The sequence below is a fragment of the Caloenas nicobarica genome, chromosome 1, assembly GCF_036013445.1.
Source record: "Caloenas nicobarica isolate bCalNic1 chromosome 1, bCalNic1.hap1, whole genome shotgun sequence".
Classification (NCBI taxonomy): domain Eukaryota; kingdom Metazoa; phylum Chordata; class Aves; order Columbiformes; family Columbidae; genus Caloenas; species Caloenas nicobarica.
Window position 1 is genome coordinate 63,307,580 of NC_088245.1, and position 12,857 is coordinate 63,320,436.

The window sequence follows — 12,857 nt, forward strand, 5'->3', positions numbered from 1 at the left end:
AAGATATATCCCACATCTAATCCTGACAATGACCTTTGCTTATGAATTTTTACTGGCTATTTCATCCGCCTGTGAAAGAAAGGTCTTCATGTTTACATGTGTTGGTGAATGCACAAATGTGCTTTTCTTTAGTTTTTAAAATTAGTTAAATTAGAATAAAGTCTGAGATTCTGTTTTTTCATTGTCTCCCAGCTTTCAAACTATTTCATCTTTTTACTCTTCCCATGAGAAGAACTTGCTGGAATTACAGATCTTGTAATATATACTGTTTCCTTAGGTTCTGGAAGACATTTGGGAATTTCTTCAAACATGTTTGCTGTATAAACTCTGTAGCATTTTCAGCAAATGTATTTCAACAAGCTCTGGCTAGTTTGGTTTTTGTACAGTTTTACATTGCATTTATCTTCCAGAAAATTACCAAGTGATATGGTTTTAAAATTAATTGGATTTATTCTCATGTTATTAATTGATGTGCTAATTATGACACAGGTGTTGTTTTTGAATTCCATGTAGTTTCTTTCACTGCTTACAGTGTAGTTTCTTTGAATTCATATAACATTGTGATCTGGTGTCAGTTCAAAGGCTGGCTTTGCTTTTTGTGCTGTCTAGACATTATTTTCACTTAATATGCTGCTTTAAGGATCTAGGATAAGATGATGCTGAGGGCAGTGTAAGACTCTGGGACTTGACTAGGCTCAATTACAGCAGCCTCGTATTTTACATTAAATGAAAGTGGTTTGAGCCGCAGTTATGAGCCACTACTTGTTAGCCATACTCTCCAAATTATTGACTCCATTTACATGACATCTTTGCTTGCATTGTTTTCTTGCTTTCTCTCTCTAAGAACAGATGGGAAAAGTAATTTAAGTACTGAATACCATAAGGTACCTGGAGTAAAGTAAATGAAGGAAATACCCTGAGTGAATGAAGCAGTTAAACCACTAACGGGAGGTTTTCAATTAAGAATTAACAGAAAAGGCAACCTTTGCCAAGAGACAAAAATCGCTTGTTCCAGAGTGAATCTTGCAGAGGATGGACACGACTCTGATGCTGCAGGCACGTGGAGAATCCCAAGTCATAGAAAAGAGGAGACTCAAGACTTCAAACACATAAACTAGTTTATGGATTTATGCACACTGTAGCAGGTAACATTAAGCTGGGATCATGTCCAGTATGTGACGAAAGATACAAGGAGTACAAGGGAATTACATCACTTTACAAAAATGTGAATACCAACAGAAGGAATATACAGGTTATGTAAGGAAAACAAGGACAACACTACTTGTTTAGATGAAAATTACATAGCATAAAGGCACAACATAGCAGCCAAAGATTAAATGGTCTAACTGGAAGTAAACAGGATATTTGTTTTTTAACTGTTATACAAAAGCAGATGTGTTGCCAGAAATACTTTTAGAAGGTGCTTACAGAACAGTCACCCACAGCAGAAAGTAAATATGGAAAACAGAATGGATAGTGATAAGCTTATTAAGCATAAGCAAGTATGTGAACAAAACTGGAAAATAAATGAGAAATATGCTCGAAAAGGCATAATTTGTAATAGTGACCCAGGAAATATCTCAGCTGAATACACAGCAGACCTGGAAGAGCCTCCCTCCCTTAGCCTCAAGCTACCACCTCCTCCCTGCAATTCTTGTCTTTAGGAAAGATACCCTTAAATCAGAGGCGAAGAGGTGATATTAATAGGGTCACTGGACAGAGGATGATAGAACAGGTACCGTCACATTTGTTTTTGTAGGGACAGAGTGTAGTATCTTCTAGTGCCAGAACTGCCAGGACAAAGCTAAGCAAAGCAGAAAATTCTACATAATGCAAATAATGTATGAATAAATGACATTAATATACAAAGTCAGATGAGTAGATCATGGATGAGATGGCAGAGGAATGTTTGTCCACACAGATGAGGAAAATGTGTAAAGATTCATTGGGAAGATCAGTAACATAGAGATATTTGCCTCTAACTGCTTGCATCAACCACCTGGAGCACTGTTGCATGGTGATGTGTAATGGGTGTGCAATGTCTGTATTAACGCAGAGTCTGAGAAACTGAAGGGCTTGATTAGGGGACTCTGTTCCAAAGTTTCACAGCACAAGAGCTAAGTTATGCACTTATTTCTCGACGGTCAGCATTAGTGGAGCTGCAAATCTGTGCTCAATACATTTGGATGATGGAGAGTGAGCTGGAGAGCTGTGTATCTGCTTGTGTGTATGTGTGCTCGTTGCCATCGCTTTATGAAAATGATGGGACATGAGCAGCTGTGTGTTCGTGGGAGATTGTCACCTCCAGCACACAATTAGTTATGTGATCATCTCCAAATGCAAGAAAGGAGGAGGGAAGGGAGAAATGTGTCTGTGGTTTCATCCAGGAAAGGTGAGCAGCCCCAGGATCTGTGGGTTCTTGGCTGGGCTATTGCTTTGTCCCAATCCAGCATTACAGACCCTAGCAGCAGCAGCAGATTCCTCGCACTAATGCTGATCCTGAAATGTCACCAAGCATCAATTTAGAAAAGAAGACGTGATCTTAAAACTATGGCTTTGATGGTCAAGCTTTGATGGCCTGTCACCGCTGTGCTGTCAGGCTTGTCTTGCTGTTACAGATGCGTGATGGGAGCTAGACAAGATGTAAGGCAGAGCTCTTGAAAGCCAGGCACAGATCGACCACTTGGATTTGTCAAAACCAACCACAGTTCATGACCCAATGGATTTACAGGAGTCCCATTTTTTTACTGCCAGTGGGATTCCTGTAAATGTGTTGGGTCACCTCAGGTGTGGGTGCTGAGTCTCACCTCCACCACCTGGGCTGTGGGCAATCACAGCTGCTTGGCCGCTCACACCCTGGGCAAGACTTTGTCCCATAGCCTCACAAGTGGATGGGAGAGCCTGGACCAAGCATCAGTCACCAGGTATTTCACTGTAATGAAATGTGTATGCTGGCAATTTGGGAATAATTGTATCTTAGGTTAATAGCCGTTGATATCTTCCCTCACCAAGTTTATTTACTCCATGACATAGTTACTGCGTCTTAAACAGAAATCACCCTCAAGGTATCATCGAATTATCTTCTCATCATTCTGAAAATCTGTTTCGTATTACCAATAATCTTATTACTACAACTGCAACATTCATTAAGCAAACAGAGAACAATAAAAATACATACAATAATAGCAATTAAATCGTTTGAATTTCACAGTGAGTGATGGATAATTCTGGAGCAGATTGTTCTCATAGAATTTTGCCCATTACTTTCTGAGAAAGGTTTACATGGCTCAAGAAAATCCTTTTTCAATTACATGTGTGGGTTTTGTTTGTTCGTTTGTTTTCTGGAGTCTGGCTATCTTATGTGATCTGATTACCACAAAATGGCACAGTCAGGACCAGAAGTGGTCACGGAGCCCTCCCCTTGTGAGTGGGAAGAGCTCTCAGCAGAAACAACACTGCTCGATTCCCACAGCAAACACGTCTCTGCACAGGCCAGCCCGGGGGCTGCCAGAGACTCGGTGAAGCTGAACTCTGTGACAGTGATCTGACATCTCTTGGGTACGTCAGATGCTTCCAGGTGACATACTGGATGGTCTTGCATGGGACTAGGGACCCATCACTTTCTTCTTGGCCTGTAGCGGCTCTTCACGTCACACTGAGCAAAGGAAAACCACAGAGGAGTCCTGAGCCATCCATGTTTAAAAGATTTGGGCCTTGATCCTCAGCTCATCAAAGTAAATGGAAATACATTCATGGAGAGCAGACAGCTAGATTTTCAAGCTGTTATTGCCTATCAGCGGTGCCAGGTTATATTTAGCTCTGTTACACCTGCACAGAGCCACTTGAACGTGTATCAAGACAATTCCCATCCGTAGCTTTGATCCGTACAGTCGAGTCCAACAACAGATCATCATTTGTCTCACTGGTAAAATAACTGCTGACAAATGTAAGGGTCTTTTTTCAGCTGTAAATGCATGAAAATATATTTGGAACATTTTATGGGTACATTGCACACCTGATGGAAACATTTATGACTGCTTCCTCTCTGGGTGCATCAAAAATATCCTCATCCAACTTCACTATTTTTATCAACTCTACTCTTAATGTTTATTCTGGCCTGGATTTTTTTTTTTTCTCAGTATCACAGATGGGTTTGTGAACTCTTTAATATGCTCAGCCAAACAGCTAAAAAAGAAATCCAGCCCCTGAAGTAAAGCAGGAACCATTAAATTGATGAGGGAATGGTATGTTATATACATGTGCGTATGTGTACATTACTGTGTGAGAGAGAGAGAGCCAAGGCAGAGATAGGTACCTCGGGAGAGGTTGCTGGTCATTGCCATTTCGTGCTGGCCTAGATCCTTTCTACTTTGTGTTCCTCCAAATAATTGAAATCCCATTTTGTTTTAGTATGCAAGTTTGCATTTACCTCAATAATTCAGTATTACTACTGCAAATATAATACAGAGGTACCCAGTTACATTATTCAGTAAAGTGGCCAAAGGCATAACTTATAAATAAGTTTTTTCTAAAATACAGAACTGTCCTGGATCCATAAAGAAATAATAAAATGGGAAGTCAGAGGATAATATCCCACCCCTGCTGGTATAACTGCCTGTAAACCTCTTGTCCTTTTCCCATCCATGTTGTGTGACCCTCGTGTCTGGGCTACGCTTGCCTGTTCCTGCGGAGAAACACATCACAGCTGGTGTATGCAGCCTGTTCTAGGAGAAATGAGGGGGGTCCCAGGCCGCAGGAGCTCCCACTGTGCTGTTAGAGGAGAGACCAGCCTTGTGGTCTGTGAGGAGGGACAAGAGGTTGAAGGTTCCCCTCTGCCGAGCTCCCTGATAACTCACATCCTGCATGCTGCCAGCATTTGTTTTGCTGCAATGCTGTCTGGGCTCAGTCAGGAGATGCAAAAATGCCAAAAATAAAAAAATAAAAAAAATAAAAAAAAAAAAAAGGAAAGGTGCCCCTGGTTTAGCATTTGCTACATGGTTAGGAGTGATGGGTCAGCCCAGTGCTCTGCCTGGCTGCTGGTCCCACTCAGGACCCCATTTCATCCTCCTCCTGCCTGGGGAGGATGTACCCTTACTCTGTCTGGAGCTGCTGAGGGGAAGAGATGTTTCTTTTTCTGTGAGAGGAGTTTGGGATCTCCAGCACCCTCACACTGCTTAATGGGTGCTCCCCAGGAAGCGGAATTTGTAGGTGACCCTTTTCTGGACAACCCTGATTGGGGCTGCAGGAGGAAGGAGGGACAGAGTGATTCCTCATCAGTTCTCAGTGTGGTTTGCAAGTTTGGAAATCATAGAATAGTTTTGGTTGGAAGAGATCCTCAAGATCATCAAGTCAACCATTAGCCTAACTCTGGCACTAAACTGTGTCCCTAAGAACCTCATCTATACGTCTTTTAAACACCTCCAGGCATGGTGACTCAACCACTTCTCTGGACAGCTCGTTCCACTGCTTCACAACTCTTTCTGTGAAGAAATTTTTCCTAATATCGAATCTGAACCTTCCCTGGTGCAACTTCAGGCAATTTCCTCTCATCCTATCACTTGTTACTTGGGAGAAGAGACCAACACCCTCCATGCTACACCCTCCTGTCAGATAATGTGGTTCCTCCTGGCCATTCTCTTGGTAGGATGGAAGCTAAACAGCAGAGCTCAGGAACAGGGTTTGCCCTCAACCTCCTCTGATCCCTGCTAGCAAAGGGCGAGTGTTTTCTGAGCTGGCAGGAGCGAATGTGACAGCAAAGGAGAAATGAGGGAGGAAGGAGAATTAAGGGCTCTGCACAGAGGTGACACCCTTGAGGGCAGAGCTGGCTAGCTGAGGTCTTGGCCTTTTTGCAACAACGTGAGCTATTTGGGACTGGATGCAGGCAGCAGTGAGGCAGTAAAAGGCTTTTTATTTAAGGTGCTGACGCTTCAGGAGAAAATGAGAAAAAGAGAGGTGCTAAAACAAAAATACATTGCTTTTCGTTCTTCTGTCCTCTCGCTTCCTCCTTACATTTTATGGGATGAACTCACTTGATTTAAGTACTTGTCAGCAAAGGTCCGACAGAACAATCCAGAGCCATCCACAGTGCCAGCTAGGAAAACCGCCCGGAGGCCAAGCGCTGGCAGCGACCTCGGCACTGCCGGGGGTGGCACAGGGCTCTCCTCTTCGTCCTCTGTGCTCCCCACGCACCCCTGGCAGCGAACCTGGTGCATGACCTCCTGCACCCCCGTTACAGAGCCCTGCCAGCCCCTGGGCTGCAGAAGCACACTCAGGGCACGGAAGCGCTCAGATCCCGCCTCAGACAAGGTGGATCTCTGCTCTGACAGTGTTTCCATACAATCCTCCCTGGCGGAATCCTCTTCATGGCTCAGACCCAGAGCAAAGATCTGCGGACACCTTATTGAGGCCTTCCAGTACTTAAAAGGGGCCTATAAGAAAGGTGGGGACAGACTCTTTAGCAGGGCCTAGGGAGTAATGGTTTTAAATTAAAAGAGAGGAGATTCAGGCTAGACATGAGGAAGAATTTTTTTACGCTGAGGGTGGTGAAACACTGGCCCAGGTTGCCCAGAGAGGTGGTCGATGCCCCATCCCTGGAGACATTCAAGGCCGGGCCGGACGGGGCTCTGAGCAACCTGATCTAGTTGCAGATGTCCCTGCTCATGGCAGGGGCTTGGACTAGACGACCTTTGAGTGTCCCTTCCAACCCAAACTGTTCTCTGATTCTATGATCTCAACAACCGCAGAGCCTCCCAGCTGAAAGGGAGAGCCGACACAATGCACCTTTGGCAGGGACGGTAATGACAGCTGCGACTGGCAATGGTGTCGCCCAGGACACAGAGCTGCTGCTGCCACCTGCGTCCACTGATTTGGCCAGGCCTCCCGGGAAACTGTGCATCTTCGTGGAAAAAACTGAACTCTGAACATAATATTTTTAGCCTGGTTTCCTAAGGAAATGAAGATTCTGTCACTTCATGTCTGCCCATCTGTCCCCATCAACTATTGAATCTGCTGGCTACTTGCAAATGAGTTTGATGGAGCATTAGAGGTCTCAAAAATATTTGAATTTCTAATTGTGAAAATCAGTAGCTGGGAAGAGATGAGAAGTGCAAGGTAATGCATGAATCTCCATTTGACAGAAAGGAAGGAAGGGAGGACTCAGCAGTCATCCATTCTGTTTGAAAGCTCCTTATAAACCTCAGCACGTGGTATTTCTTGCTGCAAACATGGTGGATAGAGAATTGCCAAAGGGAATGAGCTAGGTTAAATGAAGCAGAACCTGCAGGCTGTCAGAGACACCCCAAATGTGAAACCAAGAAGTCGAGGCTTTGTTCAATTCACAGAACAACTTGTCTCGCTCTCAGCCTCCTTTTGTCTGACAGGTTTGCATGAAGCTTGTAAGAAAACACAACAACAGAAAAGGAGATCTGTCTTGCTGCAGAAAAGGATATTTAGTTTTGGTTTGTGTTTTACCTACCAGGTGTGGGTGCATGTGTGTGTGCATATGTACATGCATGTGTGTGCTCACCTTACCTAAGTTTATTTAGCCATCTGAAGGCACTGAAGGTCTAAGCAGCTTTCTGTGTGCAGTGCTTTCAAACATGTATGGCCAGTTCCAAGTGCTATCTGTTGCTACAGAGGCTTCGCCTGAGCATTTTATTTCCTTCTCTCATCCTTTGGCTGCCTCTGCTTTTCCAAATCGCTTGCTCCTTATGGCGGGGTTTATTTTTCTCTTTATGTTCTTGGCATACATTGTGAGTGTTGCTGTGAACAGTTACCGAAATCCAAAGCAAGATCGCTAATTCCTCCAGTTCTCCTGTTTAAAACCTCCCAAAATACCCACCACCACCTTTGAATGAAAGGGTTGTGTGCTGGTTTGACTGAAAATGAGTTAATTTTCTTCATGCAGTTAGAAACCTTTCTCTTTTTTTTTTGTAGCCAGCACAGTTGTTGTTTGAATTTAGTTTGAGAACAAGAAGATAACAACCCAGAACAGATTTGATGTTTTTAATTACTCTAGTCTGAGAGCCAAGGACCTTCTGAGCACTCTGCTCACAGGTGTGAGGCAGCCAGGAAGGGGGGCAGAGATGGGGCAGAGCTTGGCTGACATCCAGGATGATCAATAAGAATATTCCATCCCATTAGCATCTTCTCTTTCCAGGATCAGCGGTTTGGGACCAGGTGCTGCTGCCTGGGACTGGCTGCTCTGTGTGAACAGAGTTCGTGAAGAATTGCATTGAGTATCTTTTGTATTCTATTTTCCATTTTATATATAGTAGTAGTAGTAGTAGCAGTAGTAGTAGTAGTAGTATATTAGTGTTGTTATTTTATTAAACTGTGTTTATCTCAATCCACAAGTTTCTCCCTTCATTTTCTCCCCTATTCAGGCATGGAAGAGGGGGAAGTGAGTGAGCGGCTGCCATGATTATGTTGCCAGCTCAGGTTAAACCGTGACAGGTTGTCTCTGGGGTGATGAGTGGGGGGAGATGATGGCCCAAAGCTTGGAATCTGTGACCTCTCTCTGACTGTATCTGCTGGCAGAACAGCTCTCACGTGGCTGGGCATGCCCTTGGGCCACCAGCTCACTTCCTGATAAAGAGCTGAGCTCTGGCAAAGGGCTTTGCAGTCACAGCCAACACAGGCTTCACTCTCAGCAGCCATCTCCAGGTGAGGTCCTCACTGTTGGTGATGGCCGCTTTGAATTCCAGAACTGAGAAGACCAAGGGGTCATCTGGGGATGCTAAGAAATTGCAGGGAATTAGGCAAAGGGAAAATGTAGTTTTTTACCAAGAAGTGGTCAACCTTTGCAAGTCAACAGCAGATGCAGGGTAGCATGAAGAGGGTGTCTGGGGCATGCTGGGGACACCAGGGTGGCATGGACCCTGCATGGTGAGCTGTGGGGTGGCAGCCACCTCAGCCACTCCTCGCTGAGGATGGGCTGACTGCTTTGTTTGGCGTGGGTTGGCAGACTGATAAAACCATAGCTGAGATGGCGTGGTTCTTCCACTTATGTCTGATGCAAATGAAGAAGACTACGCTCCCTGAGCAGGGAGGAAGCAAAAACTTTAGTAAATGTAGCTTGTTAGGTGGTCTGGTTTTGGTCTCTGCAGGAAAAGAGTTCAGCCATGACTCTTTAGAGGGCCCCTGGGGAACAGCCCGATAATGTAATGGAATAATGAGTGTCGAGCTATGAAAGCATTTCATTAGCAGCATCCTCGCCCCATGCAGCTCCAGTCTGCTGCAGCTATCATGTGCTTCTGACAAGAAAGGTCACTGCAAGATTATCCTGCCTCTGAAACAGAGCAGTTGTGTTTCAGTGAGAGGGTCCTCATTCCTGTGTGGGCACAGAGCATTAGTAGATAGCTCAAAGCAAAGGGAAAGCTGTGCTTTGGGGTGCTGCTCAGGGGCAAAGCAAAGGATTTTACTGCTCTGAAGAACTGGAGTTGTTGCCCCCATCATTCTGTTCAACCTGCTGAGGGCCGATCATGTTGCAGAGGAAGCCGATGGGTAGTTTTCTCTCTCCTAAACCTAATTCTCAAAATATTCACTACTTTCCTTCCTAAGTCAGTAGTTACTTCCCTTCATGACCAGATGGAGTCTTGAATAGACAGAGGTATCTTTGAAGGGAATGGTGCTAATTTGAAGTGGGAGTTGGGCCGTGAGGGATGAGGCTCCTGCTATACTTCCCAAAGCACCAGCTGCCTATCGCAGGTGCCCAGGGAGACAGAGCCCGTGCAAGGCAGCCTCAGCCCTTGTCCTTGACTGAGACAGCCTAACAAGGCACAGCAGGCCCCAGCTCCACCATGGGCGGCTTGTGTGATGCTGAATTATTCAAATCCCTCTGTTCTCTGTTTCCTCTGTGGTGGACTACATTTAATGAGTCTCCCCTTCTCTTTCTTGCTGCTTGCTGGATTGCAGACTCCTGCTCGGCGCTATGGCCCTGACTGGTGTGTCCTCTTGTGCCAGGGAGCAGGACCCCAAGAAGTGAGCAGCAGCCTGCAAAGCACCATCGAGCCTGCAGCAGCAGGGCTGGGTGGCCCAGGCCCTGCAAGGGTTAAAATTCAGCCTTCGCGTGGCTAACACGAACCTGGCGTCTTACGCACAAATCTTTCCCAAAGTCAGGCCACTTGCTTTCTGCATCACAGGCCCTTCCACGGTGGCATCTCTAGAAGCAGCTGGCTCCTTCGGCTTGTGTTCTTCTTACCCCTTCCCCATACAAGCGCGGAGCAGCTGAGCCCTGTGCCCTGTGGCCATGTTCCTAGGGCTTTCCTTGCCCTGAGTGGGCATCTGCTTTCTTCCCTGCCACAAAGTGACTTTCTACAGACTTCCATTTTTAGCACGGAAGAATCACGTTGCCTCTGCTGATGGCAGAGAACGAGGACTCGACCAGCCCCTACCACCAGCATGTGCTGCTAACCAGAGAGGTGTCACTAAGCAGATGTGGACGGCTGTGCCTGGCAGGATGGGCAGGAGTAGGCAAGAAGAGGAGAATTTTAATCAAAATGGTTTTAATCCCTCATCGTGCCAAACATGCCTCTGTACAGCCTTTGCCCCCTTCATTTGCATTGGGGAGGTTGCCAGGTTCTGCACCCCCTGGCCAGCTCTTTCCCCCTCCTTTTCTCTGCTTTGCCCTCCAGACTGTATTTGCAGGAGCAGTCAGGTCAGAAGCACTGGTAAGGCAAGCAATTTCATTCAAAATATGGCAAAAATGGGCACATCCTCCAAGTCCTGAGCTTAGTATATCGCCAAGATTTCTCACCTCCTGAGCCATTAGTGATGGGGAGGAGGTCAAGGTATTTATGATAGTACCAATGAGGTTTTTTTGGTGGGGAATTCCCTTTCATGCTCCTCCATTCAGACCCTTCATTTGGTTCTTTAGTGTAGTTGATACTTCAGACAACACCTCTTTGGGGGCAGGAAAGTTTCCATCCTGAGAACTGCAGGAGATTGTATTTTTGTTACTGCAACCCGAAGTCTGTTTCTTAAAAATATTGAGCTCAGGAAGAACCATCAGCTAGAAAAATGGCAAGATGTTTTATGTGCCTCCTTATATTTCACTACGAGGTCTTGATGGGTACAACTGCTAAATCAGGTAAAAACAGCCAACACAGGCAATTTTAATATTTAACACCATTCCCAAGAAATTAATCATGTTTTAAAAATACCTTGCCTGCATTTTTGTAATACTTCGGTTTAAAACTCATTGATTAAAAAAATTAAAAGCTTTGTTTTTCTCTTTGATCTAATCTTTTGCTTTTCCTTTGCTAGGGCAGTTGAAAGCACTTTTGTCCATTCTTCTTAGTTTATTTTTATACATTTGGGGTAGTTTTTATACCTTTACGTTTGTTATGAATACTCTGATCTTTGGGTGTGCAACCTGGGACACCTGCAGCCAAACTCTAGTTGTGCCCTCAAAGCTATAGAGCAAATGTGTGCCTGTTTTGTTATTGTTGGCCCGAGGATACAAGTGCAATGAGGAAGCACTAATATCAGTGCAGCCTTGTGCCTGCCAGATTTCCCAAAGCCTTTGCAGCTGAGCACTGAAAACCCAAAAGACTATATTTCATATTTGGTTTTGTTTGTTTATTTACTGGGGGAAGGTGGAGGCTAAACTACTGTGATGTTTCTATACATTTTGATCAAGTCACAGACTTCTACACGTTAAATGGCTCCAAAAGGGATTAATGATGTTAGAGCACATGAGGTTCCCAAGGCTCCAGCAGGAAGCAATCCCCTCTATGGCAGGCAGAAAAACATCCTCCAAAATAGTCAGGTTGAGATATTGGTTGTGTTTGTAATGTTTTGTACAGCATTTCTGATCAGAAACCATCTGATCATTATTATTAGTGGTTTTTAAAGAGCATTTCCAATACACCATAGCTCAGAGGCCACCCACCTTCCAGTTCTGATCATTTTCCTTCATCCTTCAGCTGGGGATGGGGGTGGTGAGAGGTGTCCAGCCCCACTCCTGACACAAGCAGACACAGTCACTTAAAACACACAACATGATTTTTTTTTTATTTCTTTAATCAGTTTACATTCCACAATTGACAGTTTACTTATTTATTTTTTAATTTTCCATGAACAAGTTGTTTAGTTAGTAACCAGACAAGATTTTAATCGATGGAAATACAGTGTTCTGTGCCAATCTGGATAAAACCAAAACCAAACAAAATCAAAACAAAAGGAAACTTGTAACATGTAGCCGTTTTGGCAAAGTCCTGTGATGCTTTCTGCGACTTTTGTCTTTCAAAGTTACAGGGATTTGTTCATAGCCCCTGTTACTTCCCTGATCTCAGTCCTACCGCTGAAATGATCCTTCAGGTCTGTGGTCCTGCAAACACTGATGCACGTACACAAACACCCATGTGTCTGCAGATTAGCACCTTGGAGTAATGGAACAAGAAGTTTGGGTTTGCTTCATGTTTGAACAACTTCTGTTCACCTCTTCTGCAACAGATTACAGGAAGAAATGGAAAGTACGATACACTTGATAAGATGTTGCGCTACTTGTGAAATTAGCCACCACACTCACATCTTACCAGAAGGACCTAACGCAATAGTCGGTTGTTGCTGATGTATTTTTAGCACCGATGGCCACAGGAGCCACTTTGCCTCTTGCAGCAGCACGGAAGTCAGAACCTCGCAGGATGTGCCACCCTTGATTACTTCTGACAACTGAATGTTACTACCCAAACCTCATTAAACTCTGCATAGACTGGCTAAAAAGTGTTCCACTTGGTTGAGCAGCCACATACACCGTTCAAATGTCCTTGACAAAGCCTGAAACGTAATCAGAAATGGACGTATTTTTGGATTTTCAAAATATGCTAAAGTTTAACATATTTTAATGTCATTCC